This window comes from Sorex fumeus, unplaced genomic scaffold (assembly GCF_029834395.1).
Source record: "Sorex fumeus unplaced genomic scaffold, SorFum_2.1 ptg000086l, whole genome shotgun sequence".
Lineage (NCBI taxonomy): Eukaryota > Metazoa > Chordata > Mammalia > Eulipotyphla > Soricidae > Sorex > Sorex fumeus.
In genome coordinates, this window is record NW_026606143.1 from 21,170,954 (window position 1) to 21,189,826 (window position 18,873).

An 18,873-nucleotide genomic window follows, 5' to 3' on the forward strand; every position below is an offset into this window, starting at 1 on the left:
CTATCTTCATGAGATAAACATAGAAATGATAGATGAAAGTTTTGGAGTATTTTGCATTTAATATGTTTTTTTCTTTTTGGGTCATATCCAGCGATGCACAGGGATTACTCCTTGCTCATGCACTCAGGAATTATTCCTGGCGGTGCTCGGGGGACCATGTGGGATGCTGGGAATTGAACCTGGGTCGGCTGTGTGCAAGGCAAGTGCCCTACCCACTGCGCTATTGCTCCAGCCCCACCACTTAATATGTTAACCGTGCAACATATGTTAACTATTCACAACTTTACTTTTGAATACAATTTATATATAACTAATAGCGGCCTAGAGGATTTTAAAAATATCTGCTTAAACAAACAATAACTTCAGCAACTTTAAATAAACTAGTGTTCTGAGCTAATACAATTTATTTTAAGAATGGATATAAAAAATGTGGGCATTTGGTCTTAATTCTGTCATTAATTTCTGCATCCATAATAAGGGAAGTTTCTCTTTTTTATTAATTATTTATTTATTGAATCACTGTGGGAAAAGTTACAAACCATTCAGGTTAAAGTCTCAGTCATGCAATCATCAAACACATTTCCCTTCACCAGTACTTATTTTTTCACCACCAAGAACCCCAATATACTCCCCCCCAACCCTCCCAATTCCTGTGAGGCATATGAATTCTAGTTGACACTCTTATCTACTTTGATTAGATTCATTGTTTCGACAGAAGATGCACCATAATTATTTAGAGTTTATACCCCAAAATCAGACCTGCTGAAAAGGCATTGTGAAATAATTTGTTTTCTACAGCTGGTTACAAGCAGCAAATGATGTTGTGCAGCTGCAAGGCTGCGCGATTTTGGATTTCTGATATTTTACTTATTTTCATTTTTCATTTCATTTCATCATCCTGTTATTCGTCGATTGCCTCGAGCAGGCCCCAGTAACGTCTCTTTCATCCTAGCCCTGAGATTATATTCACGGCTCTTTAGGAGAATGAGACCCATCATTGTTACTGGTATTTGGCATATTTGGTACGCCACGGGGAGTTTGCCAGACTCTGCCCTGTGGGCAGGCTACATTCGATAGCCTGCAAGTTTGTCCAAAGTAGGAATGAGATAATAAGATGTCATAAAAAGATGTCTTGATAAGATGTCGTGGGGCTGCGAATGCGGCCTGGAGGTCTTTGGCTGCCGGAGCCCTGGTCGGGGCGGGGAGGAAAGCTCAACCCGCTCCCCTCCAACAGGCCCCGGCGAGGAACAGCCAGGCGCGGTGGCAGAAGACTGCACTGTTCTCGTCCGGGAGCTGGATTTTATAGTCTCTGAGTCTTGGCCGTTGATGGGATTACACGGTGCCAGGGGGCCAGGTGGTGGGTGTGACCCCGGCCTACTGGAATTTGGAGGATCTGGGTGGAGGATGCTCGACTCCAATCCGAGTAGGCTGGGAGATCTCGGCCCCGGAACCCACGTGGATTTGTCCCTCTGCCAGTACCTTCATGTGTGCGGAGAGTGGTCTCAGCATGGTGGTGGCTGGTCCTGGAGGTCTTCGGCTGCAGGAGCGCTGGTCGGGGCGGGGAGGAAAGCTCAACCTGCTCCAGGTGCGGGGGCAGGAGACTATTTTACTTATTATTTTACTTATTAAGCCTGGAATTATTTCTGCCGAGAGTCAGATAATTATAAGATTGGTTTCTGTGGCTCTGGAGCCATGGTCGTGCTGGAGAGCCGCTTGTGGGGGGCAACTTGTGACCTCGGTAAGGTGAAGGATGAGCCGGGAACACCCCCCTTCCCATGAGGTTTCATTTGCCCCCTCACAAACCGGCTCATACCTGGCTTTCCAAAAAGCTTCGAGGCAGCTGCCATCTTGCTGTCCAGAGGGAAAAAGGCAGAAGGGAGCAACACCCTTTCCCTCCCGGGCAGGCATGGTGGCATGGATTAACGCATAGTCATTCACTTTTCTACTGCCAGCTGCTGGGCTCTGCATTAAGTCCTTGTGTTTCTGGAGCCATGGCCGTGCCAGAGAGCCGCTCATGGGGGGCAACTCGTGACCTCGGTAGGGCATGAAAGACAAGTTTCTCTTTTTTTAACCTTTAAGAATCTTCATAGTTTTCACTATGAACCAAAATCATCACTAACTTGTCTCTAGTTTGTTTTTTTTTCTTTTCCATTAAAGTTTATTTACTGTTTTATTCATCAGTATTTTCCCTCTTCTGTGTGGAAACTGAACTCTTGATGGGCACCATTCTCTTCTTTATAAAATTAAATAGTATATCAATTTCATTCATTCTGAATTCTCTGGTTTATTTTACATTTGACCTTTTTATTTTCCTTGATACTTTCCATTAACCCCACTTTTTCATGAGGAGTCTCAAACAGTGGTCAGGTTTTGTGGTGGCCATTCCCAGTAATACTCAGCCCACTGCACCAGATAGCTCCATGTGGGGGCCGGGACCAACATAGCTATACCCACTGGTGCTCTGGGGACAGTTTGGTACTAGGTATCAAACCTGCTTTGAGCGTGAGCTTTGTACATTAACCCCAGTGCTCTCTCCCTGTCTCTCAACTACCCTCATTTTAAGAAAATTACTTTGTTCACTGGACTGGAGAGATAGCACAGTGGGTAGGGCATTTGCCTTGCAAACGGCCAACATGGTTGACCCGAGTTCGATTCCTCTGCCCCTCTCGGAGAGCCTGGCAAGCTACCGAGAGTATCTCTCCCACACGGCAAAGTGAAGGGGCCCCTGCCATGGGAGGAGCACAAAGCCTGGCAAGCTCCCCGTGATGTATTTTATATGCCAAACACAGTAACAAGTCTCACAATGGAGACATTACTGGGCTCACTTAAGCAAATCGATGAACAACAGGAGGACAGTGACCATGAATTTGTTCACTACTACCTCTCTAATTCTGTAGAATTTTTAAATGGGGTTTGAGTAAAATCAAATATATATATATGTATATGTATATATATATATATATATATATATATATATATACCAGAATCAAAGGTATATATTTGTGCGTTTGGGATTGTTCATACCTTTACTCCATTCTTAAAGGATCTATAACATTGGGAGTTAGAGAGAAGATATAGGGGTTAAGGAAAACATGATTCAATCCCCAGTACAATCTGGTATCTTAACTTGCAGGTGCTGGAGGCCCCTGAGCACTGATAGGGATGCCTTTGGAGTCCCCTGAGACCTACAGTCATGGATACTCATACGTTCCACAGTGCCAGAGGAGCAACATTCATGGGCGCTTGCAATGGACTCTCTGGTTGACCAACTATCTCGCAAAGGCATCCAGGCTCATCAGGAGCGCTTTGGAGATTCCCCTCACCCCAACTGAAGGTATCTACAACCTAAAAACAAGTTCACTCATTCATTCAGTTATATTTATCAAGAACCCTCAGTGTGCTATGTTCTGTATTATGGGGCGCTGCAGGGGATGATTGAGAAAACAACTGGGGTTGAGGATGAACCTCTGAACCTTGGCTCAAGTGGATGAGTGGTAGGGCGCTCCTCCCATGGCAGGGCCCCCTTGGCTTTCGGGCAGTTACTCCTCCCTTCCTCCACGGAGAGCTGAATGCAACACCTGGCTGCCATAGTGTAACCTCAGGGACCGTTCAGCAGGCTAATTTCCTGCCAGCCAGGGAGAGTGAGGAACCAGAATACCTCGTTTTACTGTTTGTGAGCTGTGTGGGAAATCCTCACAGGAAGTGTTCATCCATTGTCCCCCTTTTTTGTCTTAAGGTACATAAACCTAAGCCTGATTGCAATAAAGCGAGTCTTCTTCATGTAGAGGCTCCTGGAGTGGTGTCTTGTCTTTGAATATGTCTTTGTGTACTCACCCTCCCTCTAGGGCTGTCCTTTTTCCCCATCATGGTGCACAACAGGTGGAGTTGCCACAGCTGGCAATCCCACCAGTCCTGTAGACCCAACGTGTTGGATTGACACTGCGTTAGGCACTGGAGTGAGAGCAATGACTAAAATAAATTTTTCCCCTCAGGTATCTTAATTCTATCTAGGGAGACAATAGAAAGAAAAGAACAAGACAATTATTTGACATATTGTTTGGTAGACAAAGGTCCTAGGAAGAAAAAGTAAAGCTATTTAAGGACTTTGAGAGGATTAGTACTTTGCATAGGATAAACTATTCAGGCTTCCATGGAAACTGATATTTGAAGAAGCTGTGATGAAAGGAGAAATAAGCCACATACAACCCTGGGAATATGCAGATTTTAAAGCAGTGATGATGGTAATTATTTGAGGTACAATCATGCTTTGTGCCTTAAAGCATCACCCAGTAGTCATGGTTGGCCAGAATTAATGATAGGAAGTATTGAAAAATGAGATTAGATGAGTGACCAGGGCCTATGTTTGGTAGGTTGGTTAAATGCTCTGGACCAAAAAGCATGTTCTGTTCTTTTTCAGAAATCAGTACGGGGATCCTGTTAGCCTATTTCAGTTGGCTGACATTGGGATTTGGCATATCACATAAACTATTCTAAATCTTAAATAAATTTTTGATTCTAGTCATAGAACCTTGAGCAAATGACTTTAATTTTTGTGTACTAATATTCAGGTTGTACCACTGGAATTCCATTCTAAGCTGATAGGACTGTTGCAATGATTTAAGTCAGTGTATCATATGATAACATTTGTGCTGGCAAAATGGTTGTGCTCAAAAGTGTCAATTTGCACTCATCTTTACAAATCTTAAAAAAGAGAATGTACACATTTTCCTAACTTAAACTACTAGCTCTACAGATTGACTTTCAGATCTGTCTCAAGTTCTGACACTCCCCTATTTATTAAAGTTTTTACATCATCTTTAATGTTCACCTTGATGTACCGTAACATTTCAACTAAAATTATTACTTAACCCCTAAAACAGTGATATAAATCTCAAAATGCTTCAGAGTATGTTACATAAAGGTATAAAATAATTTCATTGGCTTCAAGTTGCTCAGTGTCAACTTCCTATTGTCTGTGCTCAGTGTGGCAGATCTTTGCCCTGTATGTGTGCAGAGTATACAACTTCGGGTTCAAAGATTCACAAGGGATCTGTCTAGAATTCTTTCTCTCTAAGGTTTTAGCGCGCGGTACTTATATGGCAGTGTGAGCGGAGCAATGCCGAGGTTGTGAGTTCTTTCTGCTACACTGCTCTAAAATTTGAGCTCACTCAGTCTCTTCAAGTTCCTCTTCAATTCAAAGAAATCAGTGTGCTTTTGCATTTGACTTCCCCTCAGCCCATCTAGAATATGCTCCTTGGTAGAAAGGTGAAGCGATTCCAGGGTTCACTAAATTTTTTCCTCTTCTCTTGGCAGATCTCTATCATGCACTGTCTGAAACATGTTTTTGTGGTTTCTAGTTGTTTACTGCAGGAAGGCAAGTTTCTATTCATTGCTGCTGATTCAGTAGCAAGAAACCCGTATCACTATCCAGTAATTTTCACACGGGAATTTCTTGCAGGGTTTGTAAAATAAAAAAAGAAATTGCTTTTGGAGAAAGCACCTCAAAATGAGCTATTTGTTTTTTGCCTTGGACCATCCTTATAGGGACTACTCATTCTACTGTGACAAATTTGCTTAATCTGACCCTTATGGGTGAGTCTGAGTCTTGTTATCCTGTATTGGGGTAATCACAAACTACATAGAGGGGAATCAACTATAACGACAGCTGAATGGGACAAAATAATCATACTCAACACATTATATAAAGCATTGCTATCCAGGATCTATAAAATATTTACAAAGATCAACCAGAAAATCTAAAAGCCCCATTAATATATGGGGAGAGGAAGTGAACAGACACATCTCTAAGGAAGACCAATGGATGGTCAACAGGCTCATGAAAAAATGCTTGTTATTCCTTATTATTAGGGAAATGCTAGTCAAGACAATAATAAGATATCATCTTATAAAATTGAGAAATGCACATATCAAAAATACTCAGTACAATCTCTATTAGTAGGGATGTGGTAAAAAAGGAACCATCATCCAGTGCTGGTGGGAATAATATCTGGTCCAACCCATATGGAAAACATTATGGAGGGTACTCGATAAATTCAGAATTGAGCTCCCATATGACCAAGCAATTCCACTTTGGGGCATCTATCCCCAGAACAGAAAAATCATTCCAAAAATGTATACACACATTCATTGCAAAACTTAGTACATTAGATAAAATTTGGGATCAACCTAGATGCTCAAAAACAGAAAGTGGATCATGAAGACGTAGTATATAGACACAATGTAATATACACACTTGTAAGAAATTATGAAATCATGCAATTGGCAGCAACATGGATGAAACTGTAAGACATCATGTTAAATGAAGTAAGCCAGAAGAAGGAGGATAAACACTGGGTGATATCACTCATGAATGATATTTAGAACTGGACGAGGGAGTGTAATATTTTAAAGGAGAGATGCCCTGATCAACGTTTGCACTAGAGTACAGCGAGGAAAATGAAAGAAAGAGTGCAGGGGAGCAGGGGAGCGGCAAAAGAGACAGATGAATAGCAACAGGGTGAGGGGATTAAGTTACAACAGTGATGTTAAGAAATGATAGAGCCAACTATTCACACTACAAAGTCACCAACACTGAAATTAAAAGGCCCAAATGTTAACAAGAAAACTTTGAAAGGTACCTGTTAAGAGGACAGGCTGGAAGGGGGATGAGGAGGGAGGTGGAACATGGGAGGGAACATGGGAACATTGGTAGAGGGAAGTTGACACTGTTGGTGGGACCAATGCTACAATACTGTATGTCTAAAATTCAACTATGAATATCTTTGTAAATCACAGTGCTTTAATAAAGCACGTGGAAAAATAAAGGGGACATAACAAATAAGTCACTATATCCATTTTATCTTATCTGTTTTCCTCCTTTTGGTTAATGGGTAAGCGTTTGCCACACACAGTTTTCTCTACCTTTTCCAGGTTCCCACTAGTTCTGGTTTTATTTCATTCATTTTATACTATTTCTCATATTTGATAAATAAAAGGTGGGTATTTTTAAATTATTAATGAAACACCATGAGGTACAGTTGTAGACTTACAAACTTTCGTCCTTGGGTTTCAGTTATACAATGATCGAGTACCCATCCCTCCACTAGTGCCCATTCTCTACCACCAATGATCCCAGTAGGTCTCCCACCCCCATACCCCCATCCTTCCCTGCCTCTGTGGCAGGGCATTCTAAAAGGTGGATATTTTTATAAGGCTGGATAAAGTTTTGTTAATTTTTCAATGTAATTTTGATGTTTTAAAATCCCATAAAACTTTAGTTATGCAACAAGATTTATCTGTATCACTGAAGCTGTGACTGCAGTAAAAGGATATTTTCCCAGCTTATAAAAAGCAAGCAGGCATGTTTGAACCCATGCTTTATATTCATATCTTCTACTTGCCTGCGTATTTAAGATTGATTTATTCACTTCATATTGTTGCATATAGTCAAGTGCTTTACAAATAAGTTTCAAAAGCTTATTTCTAATATTATTTTTCAGACCCTAAATCAGGGTCTTATGAAAAGGCATAAATGCGCCTCCAGTAGACCTAGGTGGTGATTTTTACGTTGCTCACAGAAGGCTGATATTAGAGTCCTTTCAAATCCAGATTGAGACACAGTCATCATGAACAATTGCTCAGAAGAAGTCTCGTTATTGCTAATGCAATTGTTAAGTGTATTGTTTTGAAAATGAAAACTTATGATTTGCACAAAGTTCTACAATCTGCACTCATGCCACTTTTGAATTGCATAAAATAACAGAAAAATGATAACATGAGTCTTTTGGAGGCAAAGTCGTTATTTTCCTTTCTTGAATGCAATATGTGTATTTTTTATTCATACTGAAGTACCTCATTCAAAACACAGAGGCTATTGTACAATAATTCTTAACCAGGATGAGGTTTTATACAATTGAGTAATATCTACTTCTCAGCATGTAGTTAATTTATGTAATTTGTTACTCTTTAAGAGAGAATAATGAACATGCCTACTGTATGCACGCTTTTAAAACAAAATTTTAATCCTAGTTAGAACAATGTCCAGTCACTTAAATTTCACAGGGGATGCATATGCTATCATTGCAATTATATTAGCGCAGACACTGGCTTCCTATGGAGCAGTACAGAAGAGGAGAGAGCTGTTTTACCCTTTTTATCTTCAATTTTTTTCAGACTTTAAAATTTTTTGGCGAATATTTTTTATGCATTGGTTCATGAGAACAAAGAAACAATGACAGGCTCAACTAAAAGCAAATAGGTCACTTTCACTTTTTAAATGTCTTTCCAGAATCTATAGATAACTTAAAGGGGATATTTTCCTTTTGGTGTTGCTGGAATAATTCTACAGTGTTTCAGAAAACTGAGCTATCACATACTGTACTTTTCCTAGAAACGTTATATTTCACAAGATTACATAACAAAGTATACAGAGTTGTTGAAATTAGTCATATTGAGTAAAAACTGGCAGTTTCTGGAGAGAAAGGGAAAGGTTGGAGAATGGGTCGAGGGGTCTTTCTCTAGATGTGGGATGGCATTAGAACTTCGGTAGTGGATATGATTAGTCTTCAAAATATACAGAGGTGGGAATCTATACCTTTGAAATTCTACAATACTGAAAACTAATGAAAGTCAACAAATGGGGGGCACTTTTAATTTTTAATTTCTTTTTTAATTTTTGCTTTTTGGGTCACACCCAGCAATGCTCAGGAGTTACTCCTGGGTCTGTACTCAGGAATTACTCCTGGCGGTGCTGGAGGGACCATATGGGACGCTGGGGATCAAACTCGGGTCGGCTGTATGCAAGACACACGCCCTACCTGCTGTACTATCACTCCAGCCCCATGGGACACTTTTTAAAAAGGGATATTTGTGGTCATATCAAAACATTAAATTAGCCTGGGTAGATAGCTCCAAGTACTGAAGTACATGTCTCACATGACGAAGATCTGGGTAGATCCTCAACACATTGCCTCCCCAGAGCATTTAGCCATAACCCCCTATTATATAGCCACCTAAACATATAGCTCATCTAGAGTTTTCATTTTTCACAGGGATTTTCAAACTATTGTTCTACTTGAAAGCTTCTCACAGTTTACTTTGCATGGTTTGATATTTAACAATTTATATATTGGTTTGAAAAAAGGAAACAATTGCTCTGATCTATCAGTTCTCTCACATATATGCACATCTTCACTTTGTTCTGTTTTCTGTAAATATTCTAGAAAGATTGCAAACTAAGAACACTATGCTACTTTAAAGATTAAAGGAGAGACTTTTGACTTTCATGATTTCTGTCATGAACTTAATGTCATCCTCAAAACACTGGTTTTGAAAATAATCTATCTTTGTGAGTAATAGTAATTTCAAAACTGAATTTATTTGTGGGATTTTGTCTCATATCATTCACCCATATTTTTATTCAGCCTGTAATAACCCTTGAAGTTATTTCCTCACAGATTTCTCCCTGTGCCCTTGAGATAAGCCTATTACAATGATTGTCATATTTTATTAAAGGTAATTGATTGACTTACTGCTTTTCTTCTTAGTGATGAACTTGCTGAAGTTAGGGCCAATACCTTACTAGTTATTGTAACTGTCCTAAATCACAAGAACTTTCACATAGAAAAGCATACCCAAGTATTGTTAAATAAATGAAGATTGCCTCACAAAATCCACACTTAATTATTGCTTCTTTTTGATGCACTCTGTCTTAACACATGAAAGCAGCTCCATTCCTTCCTAGTCTCAGAAATTCTATAAGTAATTCTTTTGAAGTTTCCTTTGAAAATCCCTTGCTAATATTTTCTCATAAAGGGAGAAGTCAATGAGAAAAAATACCACCTTTTAGAGTGCTGAAAGTAGAGAAGGGAGGATTAGACAATAGTCTTTCTAATTCTTTAGTCTCATACTGTAGCTCTTTATAAACTAAGGAAATAGGAGGGTATACAGGAGAGAAACTATGTACCAGGATTGCTTTTTCAAAACCTTTTTCTGAGAAGATGCATCATCATTACCCATACCATAGGAGTATTAATCATATTCATTGAGAAGCCAAGAAGCCTGTGTAATTATCTTGAAAGCCATTGCCTGCTATGGGGAAATACATTATCAAGGGAATTATAGTCAACTGGAATTCAGAAGGCTAAGACCATAATATTCACCCACACCCTTCATTCCACGTCACTCCCATTTTCTTCATTCTCCATTTTGATACACAGTGGGAATCAGAGTCCAAGAAAGTATATTTTAATAACAAGGATTAAGAATTCACATGTTCTCATAATGGGAGAACTGATCCACACAATTGAGTTTGGAGCAGGGGAAGGGAGCCGTGTTAGCTCCCTTGGGAGAAGAAGGCAGGTACAATGCTGATGGGTGTGCTATTGGAATTATGTATATGAGAAACTGTTATCAGTAGCATTGTAAGCCACAGAATCTCAACAAATTTTTTTAAAAAGAAAGAATTCACATGTTCACAACACTATCCACAATAAATGGCTCATTGCTTCCTACTCTAATTTAGCTACATTTATTAGTCAAGGTTCTTCAGAAAAACAGATCTCTCTCTCTTTGTCTCTCTTTGTATGTGTGTTTGTGTAGCGAAAGGGAGGGATATAGAAAGACAAATAGAAAAAAAATTAAATGGCTTACAAAGCCACAGTCGGACAAATCCAAAATTTAGAAAAGAACTTATGTAGTTGCTGCAATTATAGTAAGAATGTCATCTGCTGGAAGAATTACTTCTTGTTCAGGCTAGATAAGCCTTTCATTATACTCAGCACTCGGCCTTTAAAGTGATTGGTCAGTGGTTGGAGCTTGCCACAAGTGTGTAGAGAGCAAAGGGTAGTTAGGATAAAGAAGGGACCAGAATGACAATAATAGTTGGAAATGATCACTTTGGACAGGAATTGAGTGTTGAAAGTAAAGGGATATATTTGACCACGTTTCAGTATCTGTATTGCAAATAATAATGCCCAAAAGAGAGAGAAGAGAGAGATGTTGGAACATTATATGACAAAAACCCATGCATGAACAGCTTTGTAACTGTGTATCTCACTGCGATTCAATTAAAAATATTTTAAACTGATTGGAAGGGGGCAGGCTATTTTAAGGAGGATTCCAGTACCAAAGGTAATTCAATATTGTCTGCTCAATCCCCAGTACTATCTCCCAGAAATCATCTGGGATAGCTTCTGAACAGTGAGCTAGGAGTAGCCCTTGAGAACTAGGGGTGTGATTCAAAATCCAAAAGGAAGAAAGAAAGGAAAGGAGGAAGGAAGGGAGGGAGGAAGGAAGGAGAGAGGGATGAGTCGAGAGAGAAAGGAAAGGAGGGAAGGACAGAAGAAATGTTTTCTAGAAGTCTACTGATTTAAATGTTGATCTCATTCAAAATCTTCTACACAAGAAACATCAGTAAAATATTTTATCAAATATGCACCATGTGGGCTGGAGCAATAGCACAACAGGTAGGGCGTTTACCTTGCACACGGCCGACCCGGGTTCAATTCCCAGCATCCCACATAGTCCCCTGAGCACCGCCAGGGGTAATTCCTGAGCACAGAGCCAGGAGTAGCCCCTGTGCATCGCTGGGTGTGACCCAAAAAGCAAAATATATATATATATATATATATATATATATATATGCACCATGTACCAGCCTTATTGACACATAAAATTACGTACCACCACTTGTATTATTTTGTGAACCTTGAAAAATATTTTTTATTTTCAAATGTTTTTATTGAGATGCTATTGTTTACAATACTATTAGTAATGGTTTCTAATGTGTATAATTAATACACCACACTCATAACCAGTGTATCAGCCTGTCGCTCCCAAGGACCACAACACTTCTCCCTCTTAAATCCCCCCTCTACCTTAATTTTGTTGATTACTTCTACTATTACTTTGCTTTTGGAATTTGTTGCCACCTTGTTGTGTATCTTTAAGTTACACGTTCAAGAGAGATCATTCTGTATCTACCCCTTTCCTTCTGACTTACTTCTCTCAGCTTGCTATCTTCTAGTTCCATCCAGGTTACTGAAAATGGTATCATTTTGTTGTTTCTTAGAACTGCATAGTATTCCATCGTGTCTATATACCACAAACCTGCCACAAAGTGTTGGCCAGGTTTGGTTTCTTTAGAGACCCCTCATGTTGGTCTGTAGATGGCTCCTTTCTCTGTATCCTCACTTGATCTTTCCTCTTGAAATATATCCCAGTGTCCCGTTCTAGATGCAATTTTCCTCATTTTATTAGGATACCCATCAGGTTGGATTAGGGTCCAATCAAAGACAACATTTTTTTTTAAAAATCACCTCTTTAAATCTCCATCTCCAACTATTCTGAGTTATTAGAAGATTAACACTTCAAAATGAATTCTGGAGAAATAGCTCAAAATGATTAAGTGCATGTCTTGCATGTAGGAGGTCTAGAGTCCCATTGATAGTACTGAATGGTTCCCATTTCAACATGAATTTAGGAAACTCATCACAATTAGGTCACAACACCTGGTTAGTAGTTTTCTGTTTATCTTTCAGTTTCAGGATCACTTTCTCAGGGAAGCCCTTCCATCCATCTGCCAGGTCACCATCTCCTAGTCTATACTTAATTCACAACCCAATCACAAAGGCAACTTAGGGCTGTTGTGAGCTCTGCTAGATTCTCCCTCCACAAACAACACTGAAAACTCATGAGGGCAGCAGCCAAATCTGTTTATCACTTAATTCTCATAACTCACTTCTAGACAGAGCACAGTAGGCACTCAAGTACAGTGGGTATACACCCAAGAAAGTACTCCTTCATGACTTCTGAATGTACGTATGTGAGCTAAAGGATGCATTTGCTTATCCAGATCGTGATATAAGTTCACGATATATGTATATCAAATCCTTACATTCTAAACATTAAAAGTCGTATTGAATATACAATAGATGTACATTTATTATTTGTCAGTAATATCTAAATAAGTAGAATAGAAAGAGCCTGAGTTGACATGAGTTATAGTCTTAATATTATTTTTTGTCATTACTGATATCAATGTAAACATATCATTTTGAAAAGAATTGTTTAGGAGGAATAAATTTGAAGGTCTAACTCATGATACTCATAATTTTTATAAAGTAAATTGCCAATTATACATGATCAGTTTCTCACTTCAGTCACATCCCCAAAGCACATGTAATATTACTGAAAGTAAGCCTAATATTTCACTCTAACTATAGAAACTAAACAAAACACTAAATACAAAATTATGTATTTACATTTTTTCAGGGTTAGAGTGATAGCACAGTGGGTAGGGCATTTGCTTTGCACGCTGCCAACACGGCCAACCCGAGTTCAATTCCTCCGCCCCACTTGGAGAGCCCGGCAAGCTACCGAGAGTATCTTGCCCACACAGCAAAGCCTGGCAAGCTACCCGTGACGTATTCGATATGCCAAACCCAGTAACAAGTCTCACAATGTTACTGGGCCCACTCGAGCAAATCGATGAACAATGGGAGGACAGTGACAGTGACAGTGACATTGGTTCAATCAAATTGCAATGTATTTGCTTCCTTACATGTAATTCTATAACTAATGTGTATTTGAAATAACAATTTCTATAATTGTGAACATCCTAGAGACTAATCATGTTTTTTGCTTTTGGGGTCACACCCAGCGATACTCAGAGTTTACTCCTGGCTCTGCATTCAGGAATCACCCCTGGAAGTGCTCAGAGGACCATATGGGATGCTGGGAATCAAACCCGGGTTGGCCCCGTGCAAGGCAAACGCCTTACCCGCTGTGTTATTGCTCCAGCCCTGAGACTGATTTCTTAGTGTGTACTTAGGGTTAGTGAAAAAAGCAGCAATAGGTTTGTGGTTTAGTTGGTAGCAATGTACGAGTGTTACTTTATTAGACTTAGATAAATAATCTGTAGTCGTGTGAGATGTTAACTTCAGGGCAAAGTGGTTGAAAGGTATACAGAACAGACCCCTGGAAGGCACTGGCTATGTACCTGAATGGAGGAAGTTTCCATGCACCCTCTCCCGGCCTTTAAGGTCAAGCAGAAAATCCAACTCCAGAGGAGGTCCCACAGTAGGAGATGAGATTTGTGAGGTTGTTGCAAGTTGCTCCTGACCTAGGCCTTTAAGTTATCCCACCTAAGAACCACCATCTGCACCTAAGACCTAGGAAAAATGACCTTTGGGGTTCAACAAGAAGCAACATGTGCTTTTATTATTTCCCAGTTACTGTCAGTAAGAAAGTAACTTCCTAGCTCTACCTTCACTCATCCCATGATCTTGGGAACTAACCCAGCCTTAGTTGCTCTATTTCTCAATTTAATGATTGAGTAAGGCTGTGAGTTTTACCTTGTATTCTCTGGCATGTCAACTAAGGCATTTATAGAAACCAGAACCCATCATGGCACTTGGTCTAACTAGGACAGATCAGGATCTCTCTATTCGTGTACTCTAACTAGATCTTTATCATGTATGTCTGTGCACTTATGGTTCAAATTTTATTGTCTCGTGAATTAATGCAACTCTACCAAAATGCAAACCTTTTGGATTTGAGAGATAGTACACAAAGGAAGGCACTCTTCGTGCACACAGAAACCCAGGTTCAATTCTTAGCACCACATTTGCTTTCTGAGCCCTGTCAGAAGTGACTCCTGAGTGATAAGCCAGTAGTAAGCCCTAAGAACTGACAGCTGTGGGCCCCAAACCAAAAATCAGGAAAAACAAAACATAAAGAGGATCATTCTCATTATTCAAAATCATCAGTCCAACTTGTCAGCATCACCTTTAATCCCATCAGAAAAGCCTTTCAGCATCAGGGCACCCAAATGCAAGTGTTTTAAGTCTGTTTTTTTCTTTGAAAACCCAACAAGTTGTCACTACTATCGCAATTTATATATATGTGTATATATATATATGTATATATATATGTGTATTGCTTTTTGGGTCACACTCGATGATGCACAGGGGTTACTCCTAGCTCTGTGCTTAGAAATTACTGCTGGCGGTGCTCAGGGGACCATATGGGATGCTGGGAATTGAACCCAGGTCATCCACATGCAAGGCAAACACCCTACCCACTGTGCTATTGCTCCAGCCCCTATCGCAATTAATATTAATTGGTACTACTGATTTGAATTTAATTAAAATTTATTTACTATAGTAGGGATGGTCTGGAGTGATACCACAGCGGGTAGGGTGTTTGCCTTGCACACAGCCAACCCGGATTCGATTCCTTCCACCCTCTTGGAGATCCCGGCAAGCTACCAAGAGTATCCCACCCACACAGCAAAGCCTGGCAAGCTACCTGTGATGTATTTAATATGCCAAAATCAGTAACAAGTCTCACAATGAAGATGTTATTTGGCCTGCTCGAGCAAATCGATGAACAACTGGAGGACAGTGCTACATAATAGGGATGATAATTGTCAATTGCTTTGTGTACTGTACTTTCAAAAGATGTCTGCCAAACACCCAATTTGAATGAGGCATTTCTCTGAGCACAGGCTGAGTTCCCTGGAAACAAGTTAAGTTTAGGACTCGGACTCAGCTGTTCTTCAGCTGTGTTCTGTGAGTACTATCATAGTGTGCATTCATGGGCGTGAGCTTAATGAAACTGGGAATTTGTCTGACTTGTTGAGGATATTCCAGTTTTGGGTCACAGGGCTGCTTGGAGGAACTGGACTAACCTGAGAGTAAGTCCCTGCCAGGGCTTGTTTGAAGACGCCCAAAGTTTTACCCCACATTGCTTTGGTACTTTGATACAAATGTAAGAGAATGAAGAAGAAAACAACCCCTCAACCAACAGGCCATCTAAAACCGCTTTAATACAATTTGGGACCCCTAGGGGTCTGCAGACCAGACTTAAGGATCACAGCTCTAAAAGAAGGGCTCATTCTCTTAACACAAAACCATCTAATCCTCCCCTGGAGAGAGTGCTCACACTCATGTAATCAGAGTCCCCAAAGAAGGGCAAATTAGGTCAGAAGGAAAAATGGAAGAGATAATGGCTGAGCATTTTCAAAGTCGCTGAAAGACATAGAGCCACAGAAGGAAGAAACCTTTCAAGCCCCAAACTGGGAAAATGAACCAAACCTCCCACCAAGCAGTATCATTGCAAAGCTGCTCTGTAATGGCTTTTTAATAAACATAAACAGGGTTTTTTTAATAAGAAAATTAAAGACTAGCTTCCAAAAGTAACTGTTTCAAAGACAACTGACTTCTAACGAGAAACAAAAAAAAGCTAAAATATAATTAATTCTATCTTTAATGTGCTGAAATGATATTCAGTGAAAATGTTCAGAGATGAAAGTTAAGAGCAGGAGAGATAGTACAAGGGTTAAGGTACTTACCTTGCATGTGGTCAATCCCATGCACAGCATGTGGTCCCCAGAGATTATCTCTCATCCCTAGGTGCAGCTAGGTGTGAACCAACTCCAGCCCATGGCAGAGAAATATTTAAGAGCACAATAAAGTGGGTTTTTTTGGCGGGGGGGTCTCCAAGTGCTGTCCAGGGGGCTTGTGCGTCACTCAGTTGTTCTTGGACAGCCAGGCCAGTAAGTGTCACCCGGTAGGGCTTGAAACCTCCAAGGCTATACCTAAAATTGCTTGGCCAGGGTGGGGAGTCATGTGCTACCAGAGATGGAACTGGGGAGCTCCCCAACTCCTGTTCTCCCTCCCCCCCCCCGTTCAGTTTTGTGTCCTCACTAGATCTCCAGGGCTAACTCATCATGCATAACAAAACTCACATACTCTGAACAACACACTTTTTCCTCCCCAGGCTGCTATAACCACTGCTCTATTCTCTGTTTCTATGAATGACTATTTTAAGCAGCTCATATATGTAACTTGAAGCATACAGCATTTCTCCCCCTGCGAGGGGCTTATGCCATTTTGCATAGTATGTTCAAGTTCATCCATGTTCTAACCTCAAATGCAGTAGCACAACATAAAAAGTTTTTTCAGTTAATTACAAAGACTGATTGTGGCATAAATAGAAATCTGAGTTTCAACTATAATCATATGATAGAGATAAAAGATACAGTTTATCTTATACAGGGGAAAATGAAATATCTCTATATAAATTATAGATACTTAATGTATACTTATAAACATTTTAATATGTCCTTTATATAATTGTCCAATTTATAAATGTATGTGCAAGGTTATATGTAATTGCATATATATATACACACATGTATATATATGTATGTACCTGGCAGTGCTCAGGGCTTACTCTTGGCTCTGTGCTCAGGGCTTACTCCTGGTGATGCTTAGGTGGACCATATGCAGTGCCAAGGGATTGAACAGAAGCCAGTTCCTTACAGTGCACATGCCTTAACCCCTGTACTGACTGGTCCTGTAAATATATCTAGATGTAAAAAATATATAAATGAATCATTCATTATATAAGTACATATACTTATTTAAATAAATATGCCTTCACTAACACATGGATGTTTATATGTGCATAACTAGCAATTTGCACAGATGCATTGATATGAATAAAATATCAGTGCATACTATTTGTACTAGTTAATGATTCATTCCTAATTTTATTATAATTACCATTTAATGAGCAACAATTATAATGTATGAAGGATCCCTATCCTTCATGTGCATGAGCTTTAGACCCCCTTCTCCCCTATACTCCAATGTAAGTGAACATGACTCTTAGACCCCATATACATGAATATGATTCTCTCTTGCTTGTACACCCCCATTTACTATGCGTTGCTTGAGAGAATAGAGTAATTGAAAAAAAAAGGTTACTAGAAGAGAGTAGAGTTATGTGACAGAGTAGCCTCTGGATGCTGAGAGACATAGTCCTATAGCCACAAGGAACTAAATTCTTCCAATAACCATGTGAATTAGGAAAAATTTCATTTCTGGTTCCCCAAGCTCCAGATGAGAATGGTAGTCTGGGTAGCCCTTGATTGTAGCCTTCTGAGGTCCAGTATAGTCTTAAGTTGTATTTAGATTCCTAACGCAGGGTGATAGTGAGATTATATATATATATATATATATATATATATATATTCTAAACAATGTATGTTTAAAACTTAAAAAAAAACACAAAATAAAGTTTTTACATAGCATAATTTTTATGCGGCTTTGGCAACTCATATAGCTAAACTAACATGCTACTACTCAGGCTACTCAACTATCTTACTCATCCTCTATACTTAAGAATAATCTGCTGTTTGTTTTGTTTGCTTTCTAAACTGCTTAACCCTCATATCCAGGCTAAATCTCATTCAGTGCATAGGATCACATATTACCTTGTGCAGTATTATAATATTTAGCTTTTTACTAATTGCTTCCAAAATTCAGTGACTTGAAACTATACTATATCATAGATTCTTGTTGTTCTTGACTCATGTCAGCAGTTCTCATGCTATTGCAGCCACTTACATGTTGTGCCTATAGTTAGCATCATCCAAAGGCAAAAATGGGCTCGATATCCAAGACAGAATTCTATATGCTAACAGTTGATTCTGGATGACTGGTGTTGTCCAACGCACTAGGGCTCTCAGGGTATAATATATATATATATATATATATATATATATATATATATATATATACTGAGTTGGAGCACACATCATCTGAGACTAGGTAGGAAACTCATCAGGCCAGTTGGAGAGCATCATTGCTGCCATTTTCAAAGTCAGTTTCAAGGAAACAGAGAAATGTTCAGGTTTTTTGGTGTGGGGATGGGGAAGAGAGTAGCAAGTCCATATTGCGTGAGATCATGTTGCAGTCATTTTTGCAAAATACTTTAGCTTCTATAATGCTTGACACAAATCAAGCTCAATTCTTGATTATTATTAAATTATAATTGAAACGAGAGAGCTTTGAGTTTAATTCA